At 41.9% G+C, this 21553-nt stretch overlaps 1 protein-coding gene across 5 annotated transcripts in view; it reads left to right on the top strand.

Moving 5' to 3' along the window:
- KANK1 (KN motif and ankyrin repeat domains 1) overlaps positions 1-21553 on the top strand; it is a 240089-nt gene that overhangs the window by 13784 nt on the left and 204752 nt on the right. The window lies entirely within an intron of this gene.

Genomic DNA, 21553 nt, shown 5'->3' with positions numbered 1-21553 from the left:
GGGCAGTGACCCTAGATGAGATACAGTGAACAAGAGAGGTAGAACTCTGGCAGGAAGTAAAGGGTAGAGGCAGGCTCAGAGACCCAAGTCTTGTAGGAAACCATAACTCCATGAAGCCTATGTGGACTTTCTTAGCGTTGTGTTAATTTTTTTTTTTTTTTTTTGAGACAGAGTTTCGCTCTTGTTGCCCAGGCTGGAGTGCGATGGCGTGATCTCGGCTCACCACAAACTCCGCCTTCCAGGTTCAAACGATTCTCCTGCCTCAGCCTCCCGAGTAGCTGGGATTACAGGCATGTACCACCACGCCTGGCTAATTTTGTACGTTTAGTAGAAACGAGGTTTCTTCATGTTGGTCAGGCTGGTCTCAAACTCCTGACCTCAGGTGATCTGCCTGCCTTGACCTCCCAAAGTGCTGGGATTATAGGCATGAGCCACTGCATCTGGCGTCTTTCAGCTTTTACTAGGCACCTTATAATTGTGTCTTTTCCCCCAAAGCCCGCTCTCACCACAGCCTCTGGATATCAAGATCTGTCAGCCTTATCTTAGTAAGTGTTCTGAGTTTCTCTGGACTTGCAGCTTGTCAGGATCTGCCACAAATTTGTAAGAGGTGGTGTTGAGTGTTTTTCCTTCAGAAATTAAGTTTTTAATTCTTGTATATTTTCATGAGAGTAGCTATGAGAGGAGTCTTAGCTTTGGGTATTGTTTCTCTTTGGCTTCTAGAAAAAAGTTTGAGAGGTCTAGTAATTTTCATCAAATTCTTTTTTAAGCAGTCATTTGTGAAACTATTCACATCCTCAGATCTTGGTAAGATTTCCCATGCAGAGACGAATACTAAAAAGCTAAAGAAGAACCTGGACTTTTTGGAATGATTTTGACCTCTCATAAAATCCCAAACAATTATATTTCCTTATTTTGCCAGGAGACTAGTATGCCGGTTAAGTTTATAACCTCGATCCTTGTTTTATCCTCCATCAGTTAGAGATTAATTACATGCCTTTGGAATGGCAAGCTGTTGAACCTTGTCGTCTTTGAACGTACTATTGTTCTCAATAAGGTCTTCTAAAGGTCAAACAAGTCATTTAGATTTTTCTCCTCCCCTTAAATCATGCATTTATAAGGCAAAAACTTAATGATCATTCATTCCATTCCATTGATCATTGAAACAGCTTTAAAAATGAAGTGGTTTCATTACTTACATTAGTCTAGTTATGCTCAGTGACTTAAAACAATATATTTTAATTTCTAGACTTAATGAGCCACTCTACTCTGGGACATACTTATGGTAGAGGGTAAGAAAGGAAATGACCATGGCCGGGTGCGGTGGCTCACGCCTGTAATCCCAGCATTTTGGGAGGCCGAGGTGGATAGATCACTTGAGCCCAGGAGTTCAAGACTAGCCTGGGCAACATTGCAAAATCCCATCTCTACAAAAAATACAAAAATGAGCAGTGTGTGGTAACATGCACCTGTAGACCTGGCTACCTGGGAGGGGGAGGTGGGAGGATCACCTGAGCCTGGGGAGGTTGAGGCTGCAGTGAGCTGTGATCGTACTACTGCACTCCAGCCTGCTTGATAGAGTGAGACCCTGTCTCAGACAAATAAATAAAAATTAAAAAGGAAATAACCAGTTCATTCATAGTTATTAACACTTCTGCTTGTGTGTCACTTCTACTCGCCTTCATTTGGCTGAAGAAAGCCATATGGCCAGGCCTGCTAGCAATGGGGTGGAGAAGTGCGATTAATTCTTCCATCTGGAAATGCTATAAGTCACATGACAATGGGGGATATAATCCTCTTTCAGGGAGGTTAGCGAATAATTGAAAACAACAATATAATCTACCATAATGGAAAACTATATTTAACTCGAAAAGATTTACTGGCTTGTATTCTGATTCAGAAATAGTTTTTAGAATTGGTTAAATCTGTACTTTGAGTTTTATTTTGAAAAGGTTATGCCTCAGAAATCTGCCTAGATATGGAAAATAGGGTCTAGTTTTTGGACAGGACTGATTAATCTTTTATGAGTTGGAGAGCTGTACCAACAACTTGGTAACTTTCCATTAGTTGTTTCCCATGGCTCTAGATCTGTATTTTAATCAAGAAATTGCACTTCTTCTCTTGACTTTTATATCTTGATTTTCCATGCATTGTTGCTATCCTATTGGTCAGTTGATTTTTGTTTAATTGCCTGAATTAATATGGTTTTGGCAGCCAATTAAAAGTGGCAAAAGAAGGGTAGTGATGGGGCCTTTTGACAGAAATAAAATTTATTAAGGCCTCATCAGTCTGTCTTGGTATTTTTCTTTCAGAAATGAAACTGCTGAACTGTTGCTGATATTCTTACTAGGAAATTTCTGTCTTATGTAAAAGATATGAAATCAGAATTCTTTGAAGCAAGATGACAAAATATAATCACACATTGCTGTGAGGAACAGAACATTTGTGCCTCAGTTGGTTATTCACCATCTACATGTTGAGATTCTTTTTGTGGGGAAGCTTGGCCATTTCTGCATGTTCACCCTCACACTCCTTTTTCTGAGGTGTGGGGGCATCAGAAAAGAGTCTGAGGTAGATGCTGTAATTTTTATGAGAATGCTGACGTCTCTTCTGCTTGGTTGACTTTTAGTGTAGGCGGACCAAGCTTCAGCTGGTGTCAGACTGCTGCACTTGGAGTTCTTCCTGAGCTGTTAACCTACTTCCAACTCTTCATGAAAATTCGTTTTTGGGAAATAGTGTTCATTCATGAAATTTCGTCAAAACACTGGGCACTTGGAATTCTGTGCTTTCTTTTCCCTCCAGATTCTTTTTTTTTTTTTGGAGACAGAGTTTTGCTCTTGTTGCTCAGGCTGGAGCGCAGTGGTGCAATCTTGGGTCACTGAAACCTCTGCCTCCCAGGTTCATGTGATTCTCCTGCCTCAGCCTCCCAAGTAGCTGGGATTACAGGTGTGTGCCACCACGCCTGGCTAATTTTTGTGTTATTAGTAGAGATGGTGTTTCACCATGTTGGCCAGGCTGGTCTCGAACTCCTGACCTAAGGAGATCCACCCACCTCGGCCTCCCAAAGTGCTGGGATTACAGGCATGAGCCACGGTGCCTGGCCCAGATTCTTTTATTGAGTGAACATCTAGTATGTCTTCAGCTTACATTATTTAGAAATAGAGAATAGTTTAAGAAACAGCCACAGGAAACTCACACATGGTGATCCCTTTTGCCTCTCTCAGTGGCCCTTTTTTTGAGAACTGTTAGAAAAGTTGCTGTAGGCCTTGGCATTAGAAGATGTTGGCACATTTCTTGGGAAAATGTTTGATTTATTGAATAATGTAAATATTGTAAGAGATTGTGATTTCCTCATTGCTTTGACCAAATTTATATCCCACTGTTAAAAAGAAATGGAGAGCTTCATGATGGTTATTTACTAATTTAGGTCTCATTTTGCAATTCTGTTCTCCCTTGTGCTGAATTGTATTTATTTTTAAATTAAAGGTAAATATTACATCTAGTTTTGAAAGATGCTGCAGGTGTTTTGGACCAAGATTGGGTACAGATACATATATCATGGTTCCTTCGTTCTGTTAAAAGTTTTAAGAGGGCTCTGTGTAAGGGAGTGCACATACACACAGCTAGATAGCACTCCTAACGCTCCTTTCCATGCTCACTCGGTCTCCTGCATGGTTCTCACAAGCAGAGCATATGCTCGGTGTCATACCGAGAGTACTCAGTACTCTGTCTCAGTACGGAGACTCAGAGAAAGACGTTCTTTTTGAGCCCTTTTGCACATGAGGAGGGGGGGTCCTGGTGTGCCCCAGGGTCTGTTCTCCAGGCCTGGGACCCAGAGTGGGGTTGAACTGGCAGAAGGCAAATACCATAATGGTTACTTCTGCAGGGACAGACTGGAAGGGACTTCATGCTGACTTTGGGGTTTTTAAGTTGGTATTTTCTGATGAGTGACTTTGGTATCTAATGTAGTTCACTCTGTAAACTCTAATGCATCACTCTGTAAACTCTAATGCACTCTTTAGGCTTAGCAATGTGTGCCTGCCTGTGCTGTCCTGACCACCAGCCTCTGACCTGCCCTGGTTTTCACTTCATTACTCCTCCCTTGGTGCTGACAGCTCATGGGAATCAAGCCAGAATTGGCCCGAAAGCTAAATGCCTGCACTGCTGAGCTGTGGTTTCCCATGAAAATGCCTTCCCTGACTTAATGTTAGCCTTTTGCTTTTATTGATGGATAATGCAAAAAATCTTCTGTAAGGTTTCAGTTCTTGATCTCTTTTCTGTAGACACTCATTCTCATGGTGACCTAATCTTCTCTCATGACTTTAAGTGTGGTTGATATTCTAATCATTCCCACATTTAGGTCTCCAGCTCTGACTTTTTTTCTCCAGTTCCACTCCATAAGGTCCAACTACTTCCCCAGTATCTACACCCGAGTGCGTGGTGGCCACCTTAAATTCAACGTCACCCAAACAGAATTTATTTCCCCCAAACTCCTTCTCCCCACAGGCTTCTGGTGGTAAAACCCCTAAACTTTGTAATCATCTTCACTCCCCTATCTCATACACCCTACCTTTAATTCAGTAGCAAATCCTGTTCCACCTTCAAATATGTGTAGAATCTGTGTCCTCCTCCCTCTTTCCACTGCCACCATCCTCTTTCACCTGGATTACTACACTAGCCTGATACCCGGACTCTCTGCTTCCCTTGCAATCCATTCTCAACACCCATCTTTTAGAAACAAAATTCACATTGTGGCACTGCGTAGACTCTCTGTTGGCTCCTTGTTTCCCTGGGAGGACAAGTTTTTACAGTGAACTCCATGGCTGTCCTTGCCTGGTCCCTTGTTATTCTGTAACCTCTCCTGTGCTCGCCCCTTCTCTGCTCTTCCACAGATTACCCTGTTGCCTCCCTTAGGGCCTTTGCACTGACTCCTTCCTGTGCTTGAAGTGTTCTGTCCTCACCTCAGTGAGGTCCTTGCTCAGATGTCCCCATGTCAGTACCGTGACTGTTCAAAGTTATAACCTGTCTTCTCCTGGTACTCCTGGTCCCTCTTAATCTGCTTGGCCTCTTCTTTTTTTTTTTCTTTTTCATATCACAAATTAACTAGTATTATTGTGGAATTTACCTATTATATTTATTGTTTATTTTCAGCATATCCCAGTAGAATATGGGCTTCTCCAGGGCAGGAACCTTTAGCTGGTTTGCTGGTTGGTGGTACATCAAGCTCCTAGAACAGAACCGGGAAACACAGAAGACACTTGAATAGATGTTTGCTGTTAAATGAACTGCCGATAAGGATTTACTGTGCTGTTCAGAATCCATTATGTGAGGAAATATATATTTCAGTTCACTGTTTATTTCCTTGATGAACAGGAACTCCCAACTTACCTGATTCCCTTTTCTGCTTTGGCTACCAGGATGCCAGGAACTAAGTGTCATGCTTGCTTGTGAAAGTGATTGGCTTCAACTTGCTGGTGAAATAATACAACCCTTTCCTTCCTTTCCCCTTTCCCCAGCCTTTACTTGATTACGTTGTTCTGTTTTTTTTCTTGACAACAATGCTGCCTTTTATTGTTTGACTTTTATTTTTTTGTTTTTTTTGTTTGTTTTTTTTTTTGAGACAGAGTCTCGCTCTGTCGCCCAGGCTGGAGTGCAGTGGTGTGATCTCCGCTCACTGCAAGCTCCGCCTCCCGGGTTCACTCCATTCTCCTGCCTCAGCCTCCTGAGTAGCCTCCCATAGTGCTGGGATTATAGGCGTGAGCCACCGCGCCTTGCCTATTGTTTGACTTTTCAAGTAACTTTTGGGAGTGTATGGCATATAAGAATTCAAGTCAATCTTCAAAGGAAGAGAATTCGTTTATTACAGAGATTTGTTTATCTTAGCTTATGGCTGGTTTTATTTTAGCTTTGGCTAGGTTGGCACCATTGTTTCAGGTAGTATGTCACTTACTGTTTTTGCTTTTTTTTTTTTTTTGATGAGTCTTGGCCTGTCGCCCAGACCGAAGTGCAGTGCTGCGATCTCGGCTCACTGCAACCTCTGCCTCCCAGGTTCAAGCGATTCTTCTGCCTCAGCCTCCCAAGTAGCTGGGATTACAGGTGTCCACTACCACACCTGGCTAATTTTTGTATTTTTAATAGAGACGGGGTTTCACCATGTTGGCCAGCTGGTCTCAAACTCCTGACCTCAGGTGATCCACCCACCTTGGCCTCCCAAAGTGCTGGGATTATGGGTGTGAGCCACCGTGCCCGGCTAGTTACTGGTTTTTATCAGTGTTCTGAAAGTAATTTTAGGTATGCTGTCTCTCTACAGGGTTCTGTTTGATTGAATTTCACTTATACAGGTATTAACATGCTTGTAAACTACTGTTGTCTATTGCTTTATTGCTTTGGTTAGTCAATCCCAAATTCTTGCTGTTTTGTTTTTTTTTTTGAAATGGAGTCTCACTCTGTCACCTAGGCTGGAGTGCAGTGGCACGATCTCGGCTCACTGCAACCTCTGCCTCCCGGGTTCAAGCCATTCTCCTGCCTCAGCCTCCCAAGTAGCTGGGACTACAGGCACGCACCACCACACCTGGCCAATTTTTATATTTTTGGTAGAGATGGAGTTTTGGCATGTTGGCCAGGCTGGTATCGAACTCCTGACCTCAGGTGATCCGCTCATCTTGGCCTCCCAAAGTGCTGGGATTGCAGGCATGAGCTACTGCTCCCAGCCAACTCTTGCTTCTGAAACCCAAAGACCCTCATTTCTGACAGAATATGTATATATATATGTGTGTGTGTGTATATATGTGTGTGTATATATATGTTTGTGTATTTGAGACAGAGTCTTGCTTTGTGGCCCAGGCTGAAGTACAGTGGCATGATCTCGGCTCACTGCAACCTCCACCTCTCTGATTCAAGCGATTCTTGTGCCTCAGTCTCCTGAGTAGCTGGGATTACAGGCATGTGCCACCATGCCCAGCTAATTTTTGTATTTTTTTAGTAGAGATGGGATTTTACCATGTTGGCCAGGCTGGTCTCGAATTCATGGCCTCAAGTGATCTGCCTGCCTTGGCTTCCCAAACTGAGGAATACAAAAAACTGTAGAATTTTGTATTTTTGAGCTGGCCAGATTTGTCAATGGCTCTAATAAGTGTTATATTTTTATTTAAGGAGGCATGTGGTGACGTTAGCCCTGTGATTCAGGAGAATAAGCACCAAAGGTTGAGCTGGTTTCCCTGCTCCCCTGGCTGCTGTTTCTCCATTAGACCTGGAATTGGGGATTTCACAAGGACCCCTTGGAAACCGCACAGTTTTACAAAAAAAAATTGCATTTGTCACCCAAAGGATCAGTATTTCTCTAAACTTTCTAAAATAAAGGATCAGTTTGTTTCTGAAATTTGGTTACCTGAAGCCTTTGACAAATTAGTTGTTTCTTATTCAGGTTGCTTTTAATTGAGTTCTGCATGCAAACCCACATGTATCCCTCTCTGCCTCTGAGGAGAATGAGGCCTTTCTTGGAGAACACAAAAGTAGGAATTCTGATTTTATTTTGTGATCTTAGTCACTTTACAATTATAAAAATTATGGAGCTAACGAGAAACCTGCAAAATCCTGAAGTCTTCAAGGAGTGTGATCCTGGTACTGTCTCTCAGGCATTTCTCCCAGCGAATGGGATGGCAGAGCAATGACTGTTCCCCAGCCCACAGGTGGGAGCTGGTGGGCAGCACCAGCAGTGGTTGACCTAGAAGTCTTAGACTGTCTTAGATGTGATTTGAAATATGGCTTTTGTTATGGGAGCAGCACACATAAGACCATCATTGGTTCTCATATGGGAAAAACCCTTGAATATTGGCTCTAGGACAGATTTTAAGTCTGGGTGCGGTGGCTCATGCCTGTAATTCCAACACTTTGGGAGGCTGGGGCTGGAGGATTGCTTGAGGCCGTGAGTTCAAGACTAGTCTGCACAACCTAGCAAGACCCTCTCTGTACAAAAAAAATTAAAATTACAAAAAATTCTTTAAATGAAAAAATTTAGCCATGTTTTATATACGTGTCTTCTCACCCTTCAAAAAGTCAAGTTCTACAAAACCGTCCATGAAAATAGTAGCTCTCTGCCCTGCTCTTCCCACCTGATTCCCTCTCCTCAGAGGAATCGCTCATCTATCTTCTGATGTTGAGCGATAAGAAAATGCTGATATTTGACTGCTTTAGACCTGTGAAAATGACGGTACCTTAAGAAAGCATTCTTATCATGTCATTTCTTGATTTTTTTAAATTCAATTTTGGATATTTACTTTCCTGACACTGTGGAAGATGAAGATAAACTCTTATGACTTCCCCCAACACATCTCTTCTCCTGCTCTAATATTAATGAGATTTTTATTTGGTTAATATATAATGTTTATAGTATTATTTTTACTGGAAATAATTCACAGCCAAGACATGTAATTTAAATGACATTTCCTTCCTCATATAGCTTTTGCCCACCCAGAGTTAATAATTGTTTTGAGTGCTTGTTTTAAGTACCTGTCACTGACTCACTCCCAAACTGAAGCCTAACCCTGCTCTCTGTGTGTTTGCACACCTCAGGGTAGCTGTCCATTCATCCTTTCCTCCTGAAGGCATCCCTTCTAAAGTGTCCAGGCCATTCTGTATGTTCTCTTCCCTGGATACTGTGGTATCCTCCTTCCTTGTAGTTTCTTTTTGTCTCTGGTCTTTTTCTTTTTTTTTTGAGATGGAGTTTCACTCTTGTTGCCCAGGCTGGAGTGCAGTGGCGGGATCTCGGCTCACTGCAGCCTCCATCACCCAGGTTGAAATGATTCTCCTGCCTCAGCCCCCCAAGTAGCTGGGATTACAGGCAGGTGCCAGCACACCCGGCTAATTATGCATTTTTGTTAGAGATCGGGTTTCACTTTGTTGGCCAGGCTGGTCTCGAACTACTGACCTCAGGTGATCTGCCCACCTCTGCCTCGAAGAGTACTGGGATTATAGGTGTAAGCCACTACACTCGGCTGCTCTCTGGTCTTGGTAGAGAGCATTGGCCAACAGCTTCTGCAAAAGGTTACAAGGGAGATAGTCTTCTTGAGATTTGGCATATCTAAATTGTCTTTTTTCTTTCTTTCTTTCTTTCACCTTCACACTTACTGGTTTGGCCACGTATACAGTTATAGTTTGAAAGTCCTTCTCCCTCAGAACTTTAAAGACATTGTTCCCTAAAGTTCTAGCTTTTTATTAAAAAAAAAAAAAAAAAGTTTCCCATCACGTCTCTTTAAAAGTTTTTAGGGGCGGGGCACAGTGGCTCATGCCTGTAATCCCAACACTCTGGGAGGCCAAGGCTGGCGGATCACGAGGTCAGGAGATTGAGACCTCCCTGGCTAACACGGTGAAATCCCATCTCTACTAAAAATACAAAAAATTAGCCCGGCATGGTGGCGGGTGCCTGTAGTCCCAGCTACTTGGGAGGCTGAGGCAGGAGAATGGCATGAACCCGGGAGGCGGAGCTTGCAGTGAGCCAAGGTCGCACCACTGCACTCCATCCAGCCTGGGCGACAGAGCGAGACTCCGAGGCGGGAAAGTTTTTAGGATTTTTCTTTTTGTCCAGGTATTCTGATTGGTCTTTTTGCATTCATTTTTCTGGGTACACAGTGGCCTTCTCAAACTGGAAACTTAATGTTTTTCAATTATTGGAACATTTAAAAAATTATATTTAGATAACTTTCCTTCTTTTCATTGAATTTGCATTTTCTAATGTTGGTGGTCCTTCTGGGCAATCCTCTGATTATCTTACCCTTTTCTCTCCTGTTTTCTATGTCTTGGTCTTTTTATTCCATTTTCTGGTGGATTTCCTCAGCTTTACCTTGCAACCATTTTACTGATTTAAAAAGTAACTTTTTTTTTTTTTTTTTTTTTTTTTGAGACAGAGCCTCACTCTGTCACTCAGGCTGGAGTGCAGTGGCTTGATCTCGGCTCGCTGCAACCTCTGCCTTCTGAGTTGAAGCGATTGTCCTGTCTCAGCCTCTCGAGTAGCTGGTTTACAGGTGCCCACCACCATGCCCAGCTAATTTTGTATTTTTAGTAGAGACCCGGTTTCACCATGTTGGCCAGGCTGGTCTCAAACTCCTGACCTCAGGTGATCCACCGGCCTCGGCCTCCCAAAGTGCTGGGATTACAGGCATGAGCCACTGTGCCATTTTCAAATGGCTAATATGGCTCAATTTTTTTTTCTTTGAGGCAGGGTCTTATTTGTAAGCCAGGCTGGAATGCAGTCTTATGATCCCTGCTCACTCCAGCCTTGACCTTCTGGGCTTAAGCAGTCATCCCACCTCAGCCTCCCGAGTAGCTGGGACTATGGGTGCACACCACCACGTCCAGCTAATTTATTATTTGTTATAGAGATAGGGTCTCACTATGTTTCCCAGGCTGGTCTTGAACTCCTGGACTCAAGTGATCCTCCTGCCTTGGCCTCCCAGAGTGCTGGGGTTACAGGTGTGAGCCACTGGGCCTGGCCCATGGCTCAAATTTAAAAGATATAAAAGGTGTATAGTGAAAAGCCACCCACTTCCTGTACTAGCTACCATATTCTCTCTTTAGAGGCACCTGGTATTCCTCCTTCCAGAGATAACTCTGTTCATATGTATATATGTGTATATATGTATATATGCATATATGTGTATATATATGTGTATATGTGTATATATGTGAGTGTATATGTGTATATGTGGGTATATATGTGTGTGTATATATGTGTGTATATATATACTTTTTTTTTTTTGAGATGGGGTCTTGCTCTGTCGCCTGGCTGGAGTGCAGTGGCGCCTCCACGCCCAGCTAATTTTTGTATTTTCAGTAGAGACGGGTTTTCACCGTATTGGACAGGATGGTCTCGATCTCTTGACCTCGTGGTCTGCTCGCCTTGGCCTCCCAAAGTGCTGGGATTACAGGCATGCGCCACCGCACCCAGCCTCATATATATTTTTAAAAGTGTGTGTGTATGATCATATTCTCTCTCCCTGTTAAATCACAGATGATGATAGACTTTATATATTGTTATGCATCTTTTTTTCTTAAAACCGTATGTCTTCAGACTGCTCCATATAGAGGTATGGGTTTTTAAAAAAATCATTTTAAATGGCAGCATAGTATTATTTTAACTCCATATTTTGTTTAATCTGTTTGCTATTGATTTTGCTACATCCAGCAATGCTGCAAGGGGTAACTTTGTACATGTATTATTATGCTCACAGGTGATAGTGCCATGTGTGATGAATGTGTAATTACCAGGTGAAAGGATATGTGCATTTGTACTTGTCAAAGATACTACTCTAACTGCCTTTCATGGAAGCTGTGCTAACATATGCCGTCACAGGCAAGGTATGAAAGTACCTGTTTCCTTATATCCTTGCTGGCACAGTATGTTACGACATTTCTTAATCTTTGCCAATCTGTTAAGTAAAAAATGGTATCTCATCTGGTTTTAATTTGCATTTCTCGTAGGAGAATGAGCATATTTTCACAAATTTGTAAGAGCTGTTTGTATTTATCTTTCTGCGAACTGTTCATATCCTTTGCCATTGGGCTGTTAGCAAGTTGTATTACATTATACCTAAGGGAAATAAGCCCCTCATGTGATAAGAATTGGAGTCGTTTGCAGTTTGTTCATCTTTTGACTCGGGTTATGTTAGATTTTTCCATGCAGATGAATTTATCAGCAGCTTATTTTAAAGTCTTTGGATTTAATGTCATGAAGAGAAGAAGGAGTTCCCTATCTTAAAATTATTATTTTTCAAATGTCCAGGGTTTCTTTTGGAACTACTGTAGTTTCAGTATTTTTATATTTAAATTATTTATCCATATTGATTTTATTTTAGTACATATGGATCCCAGTTTACTTTTTTCCCCAGATGGCTACTGATTTTCCCAGTCATTTATTAATAGTCCATTTTCCCTCTGACTAAATCCCACATACCTGTGTGTCTGTTTCTTGACTTCTATTGTGTTGCTCTGCCTAGCTCTGTGGTGTTGAGCTATTCATGTTTTAGTTGTGACACTATTCTAATTGTTAAGAATATGTTTGTATTAGGGAGGATTGGGCTTGCATTAAATATTTTATTGTTGATGTTAACTGTCAGTTTTGTAGTGGCATTTAAAAATGAATTATGTGGCTGGGAGTGGTGGCTCATGCCTGTAATCCTAGCACTTTAGGAGGCCCAGGAGGGTGGAGTGCTTGAGCCCAGGAGTTCAAGACCAGCCTGGACAACATGATGAAACTCTGTCTCTATGAAAAATACAAAATTAGCTGGACGTGGTGGGGCATGCCTGTAGTTCCAACTACTTGGGAGGCTGAGGCTGCAGTGAGCCATGATTGTGCCACTGCACTCCATCCTGGGTGACAAAGTGAGACAACATCTCAATAAAACAAAATAATTTTTAAAAATGAATTATGCAAACTTTAAAGGAAACTGGTCATATTTTATGTAACTCAAAAAATGTTTAGGGATCCAGGCTGGTAAAGGTTAGCGTTTTCTAACACAAGATTTGCTTCCTTTTTTTTTTTTTTTTTTTTTAATCCCTCCAATGAGGGGGAAACAGATGCTAAAACAATGGTGAGAAGTGCTTAATTGGCTGGGTGTGGTGGTTCATGCCTATAATCCCAGGACTTTGGGAAGCTCATGCAGGAGGATCTCTTGAGGCCAGGAGTTTGAGACCAGCCTGGTCAACAAAGCAAGAACCTTCCCTCTGTAAAAAATAAATTAGCCAGATGTGGTGGTATGTGTCTGTAGTCCCAGCTACTCAGGAGACTGAGGTGCGAGAGTCACTTGAACCCTGGAGGTCCAGGCTGCAGTGAGCTGTAATTGTACCCCTACACTCCATCCTGGGTGACAGAGTGAGACCCTGTCTCAAAAAAGAGAAAATAAGGTAGTACTTAATTTGGGATCAAGATCGGCTTACAAATCAGAACATGCAGACTTGAGGAAGAGAAAAAGCAATTAAATAGGTCAACAATTACAAAGCAAAACTCCGTTTGAGAGTTGGATAAAGAGATTTGATTGTGGGGGCTCTCTGTCATTTGAGATGTGACTTGTGGTCCAGTCTCAGGTGATGAAAATACAGCATCAGTAGTTAACTGGAGTACAGCAGCATCAGTGATTTTCTTTCTGTGGAAAGTCTTTATTTGCCTAAGATGAAGAAAAGAGACTGTAGTGAACCAGAGACCATTGTATTCTGAACTGTGGCAGAATAAAATGCCTTGTGGCGTATGTCCTCAGTATTACTCTGCAATAGCCCATATAGTGGGAAAAAAGGTGGCTGCTTCTGTGTGTGTGTGGGGGCTAGATTGTTGTTGTGTTATATTGTGATACCAAGAGAGAAGAGAACTTTTGTCTAGATGCTCACCTGAGACATCCACCTGGCCTCCAAGCAGCATGCACATGAGTGAGGAATTTCAACAACTTGTTTTTTTCCTATAGGATAATTAATGTAAAACATTGGACATGAGCACAAACACAGAGATATTATAGACTAGACTGTAAAATCATCTGTGGGCCACTCTGAGCCCCTGTGGTCAGTCCTTTTCTTGGATGACTCTAAAGAGGACTTGGTCCCCACTTAGACATAACAGTGCATACACATTTAAAAGGAGTTTGAGAGCATCCATCCTTTTATTTTTTTTATTTTTTGAGACAAAGTTTCGCTCTTGTTGCCCAGGCTGGAGTGCAATGGCACAATCTCACCTCACCTCAACCTCTGCCTCCTGGGTTCCAGCGATTCTCCTGCCTCAAGCCTTTTTTTTTTTAACCATTTCAATCATTTTGAGTGTATAGTTCAGTGATGTTAAGTATGTTTACATTGTTGTGCAACCGTCATCACCATCCATCTCCAGAACTCTTTCATCTTCTTAAATAGAAACTGTGCCCCCATTCAATCCTTAACTCCGCATTTCCCTCCACTCCCTCCAGCCCCTGGTAACAACCATTCTACATTCTAATTGTTTTATTTTTAAATTTAGATATATAGTTGATACTCAGAAGCTTAACATTCCTTATACAAAAGTCTTCACGAAGCTACTTGGCTTGGGCATCTTATTTGCCGCTTAAGCCTTACCCTGGGAATAAAATACAGCCTTTATCACTGTTTTTGAAACATCTTGGAAGTGGATAAAACTGTTTGAGTTTATTATGTAGAAGTGCATTTCCAGATTTCTGGAGTGTGAATCGAGGATTTTCATACCAGCAGTAGGGTCTCAACCTGGTTTTTCTTATCTCTTGGCAAGAAAGCAAAGCTGGCCATTTGGGTATAATAAACCTTGTGTACACAGCTGCAGGAGCAAGCAGGGAGGTGGCTGTGCTTGGAGGCTGGGTGTTTTGCCGAAGATAATGGGGCATCTCTGGCACCATGTTGCTGGTCAGAACAGTTTTCGAATTGGATTTTGTCCTGCAGTGATGTCTTTGAAGAGGAAAGCACTTTTGAATATTCGCATTGCTTTGAAGCAGGTGCCATGGAGATATTGTGACTTATTGCCAGTCAGAGGCACAGCTGCGTGTGTGAGGTGTTGAACAAAGGTTGCTGAAAAAAGGAGATAATCATTAATTTTTTCAGTAAAATTCATTGAACCCCAAGGGTGATTTGGAGGGGTCATAGCTGTTTTTAGAATCTGTTGCTGATCACCGTATATCATAGATATCAAGCCTAGGTTAAGAGCATTAGTGTGGGTGCAGAGTTTAGATTTGCCAGTTTGTGACTTCAGGCATGTTTGACCTTTTTAAGCCTGTTTCTCCATCTGAAGAAGGGACATAGAGAAAGTTTATCACTGGGCTCTTTGTGGGGGACAGATGAAGTAAGGCATAATGCATTTAAAGTGGCAGGCACAGTCTAAATACTACCTAGTGCTCCTGGACAGGCATAGAAAATGGAAAATTATTTGTATATTTTCCCCTCCTCCAAAACACTCTTAAGACCATCTGATCTTTATTTGACTTATCGGAATCCTGAATAGTTTTTACTGGATCATATTCTGGTATCTGGACTGTCCTAGTTTGAAGGTGGTGCTGCTGGGTGAGAAGCCAAGGATGAGAGAGGCTGTTTTTTGGAGGCCCAGTATGTCAAAACTGAGGTGGCATTTCTAGTTCCTGATAGAGTGAGACAGATGCACAGGTCGTGGGAGCTTTGAACAGTTTCTGTGCATTATGTGTTGTTTTTCATCTTCTGGAAGTAGGCTGGAATTTGTTTTCGGCTGCTAAGTTCATTATGTAGTTGCCTCTAAGCCATGCCTCCCCTTTTCCATGTTTGTGAAAAGCAAAACAAAACCACCAGGCACATTGTCTTTTAGGAGGACCTGGAGATTGACTAGCTGATTTCACATTTGTGTTGAAATAAGGAGAATAACGTAAGTCACCCAACCTTTTTTGTCATTCGGCATTTTTATTCACAGGGATGAACAGAGGCTTGCAGATTGGGAGAAAGGGGTGGGCAGAACCAACTCTGTTTTCTGCTGGACCCAAATAATGCATCTGCTTTGATAACTGCCTGTCTTGATTTACTTGGAAAGGGCATAGAGTAATAAATAGTTTGTGGGAGTGTGAAGAATGAGCCTTTAGACTGACCCAACTTGTGGAAATTCAGAAAATGCAGAAATGTACGTTCTTCCAGCTTGTGAATCCTGAACAATGGAATTGTTAGAAGAACTTTTGAAACTTGTTCTTTTTTTGAAAGCATTATTGTGCTCAGTTGGGTACATGTGCTTTGGTCTCAAAAATTTGTGCCTTAATCACATTGCTGTGGAGGCTGTGGATTTCACTATCAACGGAAAATGATGTAAGATGTGATATCTTCTCAGCAGGCACTAAGGAGATTTTCTTGAAAGAAAAGGGGAAAATGCTGCTCTTAAGCAAAAAATGTGGACCATGTTGGCAGACATACGTCTTTAAAAATACCAGCAGAGAATTATTCAATTATTTGCCCCTTAGTTTTATCTTATCACTCCTAGGGTGATTTTTTTCCCCCTCTTAGTTAGGCAGCAACCTACAGGCTGACATTTAACTATTGACTGTTCATCCTGGGGAATGAATTACTGTAATTTATAGTCAAGGGTACAGATGTAAAGAGACAGAAAGGATCAGATGTTTCTAGTGCCTTTTTTCTTCCTCTGATGGCTTCTCCCAGAAACTTGATAAAAGCACCAACACTAAAACGTGTTTACAATAAGAAAGCTGTTTATTCATCTTAAGTAGTAAATTCTGTGTTTCTGTAAAACTTTGCCCATGTAGGAACAATTAGTCTTTTAATTTGAGTTGTGTATTATAATTCCATGGATGGAGATGGGTGGAGGTTGGGGCGAGGAGAAGCTGAGGTAAGAAGCCAGGCCAGAGAATTTAAAATGATGTCTTTCTTTGAGGATGCCCCCTTTGCCCCTCCTGCTGGCCTCACAACCGTGGGATTGGCCACATCACTTCCTGTCCAAGTTGGCACTGACAGTGGCACAGTAACTCTGCCCAGTGTTCTCAGACTGCAGTGGGCAAATTTCCAGCAATAGAGTCACCCAAAGAAACAACGCAGCCTCCTTTTTTTCTTTCTCTGTTGCCGAGGGCAGTTTCCTCAGACTTCAGTACCTATGTCCCTTGCTTTTGGAATAACCCCATTAGGTCCCCAAACCTTGCCTTTGATTTATGTGGCTTCCTGAGGATCCCCTACATTTGCCTCTGTTGCCTTCCCTTATGCAGAGGCCCTAAGTCTTCAATGCGGGAAGAGTCCTCAGGGGCTTTCCTGTAGGAGAAAGGAAGGATCTATTCCTGCCCACCCTTCTTTCTCTCCAGGTAGAGAAATTGCTCACATTTTTGGTGTCTACTGTTTACTGGGCACTGTACTGTGAGTTTTCACGTGTGACCTCACAGGTACTATGATCATCCCCGAGTGATGTTCAGAGGGGTGGTCCGCCCCAGGTCACAGGGCTAGGAAATTAGTAACATGCAAGGAAAATGGCTTTACTCTCCGCGTGAACTGAGACAGACAATACAGTACACCTGCTGGGTGACAGAGTTGTCCTGAATGTTAGGGCCTTTGCCCGCTTTGGGGCTCCACTTGCTTGGTGCACAGTAGGCAGCAAATGGGCTGTAGAATCACGGTATTTGTGATTTCCTGTGTTCTTGACAGTTGAGGTATTCTCTGAGGCTATTTATGTTCTCTCTACCATGCTCGTCACAAGCAGTCTTCTCAGTCCTCACAAGCAGTCTTTATTGTTTATATTTCTATTAACAGGTCTGTTTAAGGCAACGTAAACCTTTCCTACCATGTTCCTCAAAATTCTTCCAGGCTCCTTCACTACTCAGTTCCAAAGGCACTTCCACATTTTTTGGTATTTGTTGTAGCAGCACCCCACTTCCAGGTACTAAAGTCTATTAGTTTTCTATTCCTGTTGTAATAAAACCCACAAATTTCATGCTTAAAACAGCACACGTGTGGGGTGCGGTGGCTCACATCTGTAATCCCAGCACTTTAGGGGGCTAAGGTGGACGGATCACTTGAGGTCAGGAGTTCAAGACCAGCCTAGCTAACATAGTGAAACTGTCTCTACTAAAAATACAAAAAAAAAAAAAAAATAGCGAAACGTGGTTGCAGTCACCGGTAATCCCAGCTACTCGGGAAGCTGAGGCAAGAGAATCACTTGAACCCGGAAGGCAAGAGTTTGCAGTGAGTTGAGATTGTGCCACTGCATTCCAACTTGGGCAACAGAGCAAGACTGTCTCAAAAAAAAATAAAAATACACAAAAGCACAGACTGGAATAAAATCAAGGAGTCAGCAGGACCAGTTCCTTCTGAAGGTTTTGGGAGAGAATCTATTTCCTTACTGCTGCAGCTTCTAGAGGTCACCTGTATTCCTTGGCTTGTGACCCCTTCCTTCATCTTCAAAGCCACCAGTGGCAAGTTTAGTCCCTTTTACGCCTGACGTTTCTTCTGGCTCCTCTTCTGTGATCCCACCTTTCTCTCTCTGACCACAGAAAGAAAAGACTTTTCTAAAAGACTCGTTAGATTGGGTCCATCTAGATAATTCAGGAAAATCTCTCCATCCCAAAGTCCTTAATCTTAGTGCCGTCTGCACAATGACTTTTGTCATGAATGTAACATATTCACAGGTTCGGGAATTAGAAGTTGGACACCTTTGGGGGGCGCATTTTTCTGCCTGCCACACACAGTAAGGTGTAAACACAATACCATTATCTCTCTTAGATCACAGTCGGTACCCCTTTAGGTAAAGTGTGTGGTTTCTAATCAAGCATTTTATTCCGGGTGCGTCTCTTCCACCTGGATGGCAGCACACACCTTGCAGGCCAGGCGTGAGATGAACAAGAGCTTTTGGAAGACTGGAAGCTACCTCCTTGTCTCTTTTAAAGTAAGGAAGTGAGAGAGAAGCAAAGGAGATCACTTGAGTTGTGACTCTCTTGCTTATGGTGAAATTAAGAACTAAAACTAAAACAACAAGAACGCTTTCATAATGGAAATACTGAAATATAAAATTAAACCACCTCCTAAAGGACACTTTTTCCTTTGAAAACAAAGCTAAGCTGCGCTGATGCTTGCACCTCTGCTCTTTCGTGGGAAAATTGGACCCCTCTGTGACATTTGGTAAGTTACTGAGCAGGGTTCCCTTGGGGAGGACGAGAAGCCCCCTCTCCACTTGACACTTGGAATTTGATGCCAGTTCCTGTCTGACAGCTGGTTAGCCTGTCAGGCCCTCACAAGTTAAATCTTGTCTCAGAAAGTAATTTGCTAGAAGATCAAAGCATGGATGGGGTAAATTAATTTTTCAACAAGCCACAGGTTTGGGATAATTGTCTCTCAAGTGTTGCTAATGTCTTTGATAAACAAGTAATTTGGGGGGCTCTTTTTTTCTCTTGAGATTATAAATCTTGATTGATTTGTATGTTGAAAAAGAACTCTGAAAGCTTGCACCTAAGATGAAGCCCTGGAATAACCTGAAATAATAATAATAGGTATTTTTCAACACCTGTGTCATTCAGAGCAGTGATTCTCAACAGGTGGGGGTGGGAGATTGATTTTTGCCCCCCAGGGGCATTTGGCAGTGTTCGGAGACATTTTTGATTGCCATGATTTTGGAGAGGGGTGCTACTGGCATCTTAGGGAGTAGAGGCCAGAGATGCCCAGAACAGCCCACAACAAAGAGTTATAGAATGTTAGCAGTGCTGAGGTGGAGAACTCTTGATTGAGAAAGGAATATTTTCTATTTTACTTGTTTTCATGTGTCTTAACACTATTCCTGGATTTAATTTCTTTGAGGATAGGGTCCATTGTTTTATTTTCTCACTCAACACAAGTTGCCCTGAGTAGGCTCAAACATCTATTTACTGTTGATTCCCCTCTCTCTTGTTAGCTATTCATCCTTTTTTTTGTCTTGGAGCAGAGCTATTGAGGGCAGTGCTGGTAAGCAGATGGTAGAGCTGTGGCAGAATCAGCATGGTTGGGAGAGCGGAAAGAACACAAGCTCTGGACTTCTCTCAACCCCTGCTTTCTCATCTGTAAAAAAAAAAAAAAAAAAAAAGTTAATAATAGTGCCCAACTTAGGATGGTTGTATTTGAGAAAGATCGTGTTGCAAAAACTTGGGGATGCAGTAAGTGCTCAGTAATGCCTTCTCAGGCAGCTGAACAGGAGACTGTGTGCAAGGTCTTCTGTCTGAGGACCCTATTTTTTGTAAAAAGTTGCATAAAGGAGGGGCAGACATCTTACACATTTCCAAATTGTTCTCAGTTCTCCAGGAAGAAGAGGAAAAGAAAAGCATTTATAGCATTTCAGTAAAGGTTTCTCCATGATTGACAAAACAATTTTGAGGTTCCTAAGAGGCACATTCTGCCTCAGGCTGGAGTAATTTTTAAAACTAAACTGACAGCAACTAGTTCAAGTTGGAACAGTCCTAACTTAATTATAGATACCTGCAGAGGTTCTTTCAAACAGGTGGGTTTCAGCAGCATGGTGCTATCTAGCAAAAGCTATTGTTTGCTTAGTTATTTGTTTGAGAGTCAGCTTAGAACATAAGGAGTCAGATTTGGGGTTGAATTCTGTCTCTGATTGGATCAGAGCCTCCATTTTTCGTATTTGTAATATGGAAATAATGATTGTCCTTCAGAGGATGGTTATAAGGGTCAATTGACAACATATTTGTTAGACATTTAGCATAGTAAGTACTTCATAAATGACACCTGTAAAAGTTTTAGTTTGAAAATTTGCCTGTTTTTTTTTGTGTGTGTGTTTGTTTGTTTTATTTATTTATTTTTTGAGACAGTCTTGCTGTGTTGCCCAGGCTAGAGTACAGTGGCACAATCTCAGCTCACTGCAACCTCTACCTCCTGGGTTCAAGTGATTCTCCTGCCTCAGCCTCCCGAGTAGCTGGAATTACAGGCATAAGCCACCACGCCTGGCTAATATTTGTATTTTTGGTAGCGACAGGATTTCACCATGTTGGCCCGACTGGTCTTGAACTCCTGGCCTCAAGCAATCCATCTGCCTTGGCCTCCCTAAGTGCTGGGATTATAGGCATGAGCCGTCATGCCTGGCTTAAAACTCCAGTTTTTAAATGTCATGTACATTTTTGCTCAAGATTGCTTTGGCTATTCGGGGCATTTTTTAGTTCCATACAAATTTTAGAATTTTTTTCTTCTGTAAAAAATTACATTGGAATTTTGATAGGAATAGTATTAAATCTGTAGGTCACTTTGGGGAGTATGAACATTTTAACAGTCTTAATTCTTCCAATCCATTAATAGAGGATATCTTTCCATTTATTTATGTCTTCAGTTTCTTTACGCAATGTTTTATAGTTTTCAGCACACAGATCTTTTACCTCCTTGGTTATTACTTAGTATTTCATTCATTCATTCTTTCTTTTTTTTGAGACAGGGTCTTGCTGTGTCGCCTGGGCTAGAGTGCAGTGGTGCGATCACAGCTCACTGCAGCATTGAACTCCTGGGCTCAAGTGATCCTCTTGCGTCAGCCTCCCAAGTAACTGTGACTACAGGTGTGCACCATCGTGTCTGGCTCATTTTTAAATTTTTTTGTAGAGACATCTCTCTCTGTTGCCCAGGCTGGTCTTAAACTCCTGGACTCAAGCAGTCTTTCTGCATCGGCTTCCCAAAGTGCTAGGATTACAGGTGTGAGCCATTGCACCCGGCCTTATTCTTTCTTGATGCTATTGTAAATGAAATCATTTTCTTTCTTTTTTAGATAGTTCATGATTAGTATTTATAATAGAAATGCTACTGATTTTTATATGTTGATTTTAGTATCCTACAACTTTACTGCATTTATTCTAACAATTTTTTGGTGAAGTTCTGAAGGTTTTCTATATACAAGATTATATCATCTGCAAACAGAGACAGATTAACTTCTTGCTTTCCATTTTTGATGTGTTGTATTTTTCTTGCCTAATAGCTCTGGCTGAAACTTCTAGTACTGTATTGAATAGAAATGATAAGAGTGGGCCTCCTGTTTTGCTCCTGATCTTAGAGGAAAGGCTTTCAGCTTTTTACCACTGAGTATGATATTAGCTACGGGCATGCCATATGTGGCCTT

This window comes from Theropithecus gelada, chromosome 15 (genome assembly GCF_003255815.1).
Source record: "Theropithecus gelada isolate Dixy chromosome 15, Tgel_1.0, whole genome shotgun sequence".
Taxonomy (NCBI): domain Eukaryota; kingdom Metazoa; phylum Chordata; class Mammalia; order Primates; family Cercopithecidae; genus Theropithecus; species Theropithecus gelada.
This window is presented reverse-complemented; position numbering and strand designations above follow the sequence as displayed.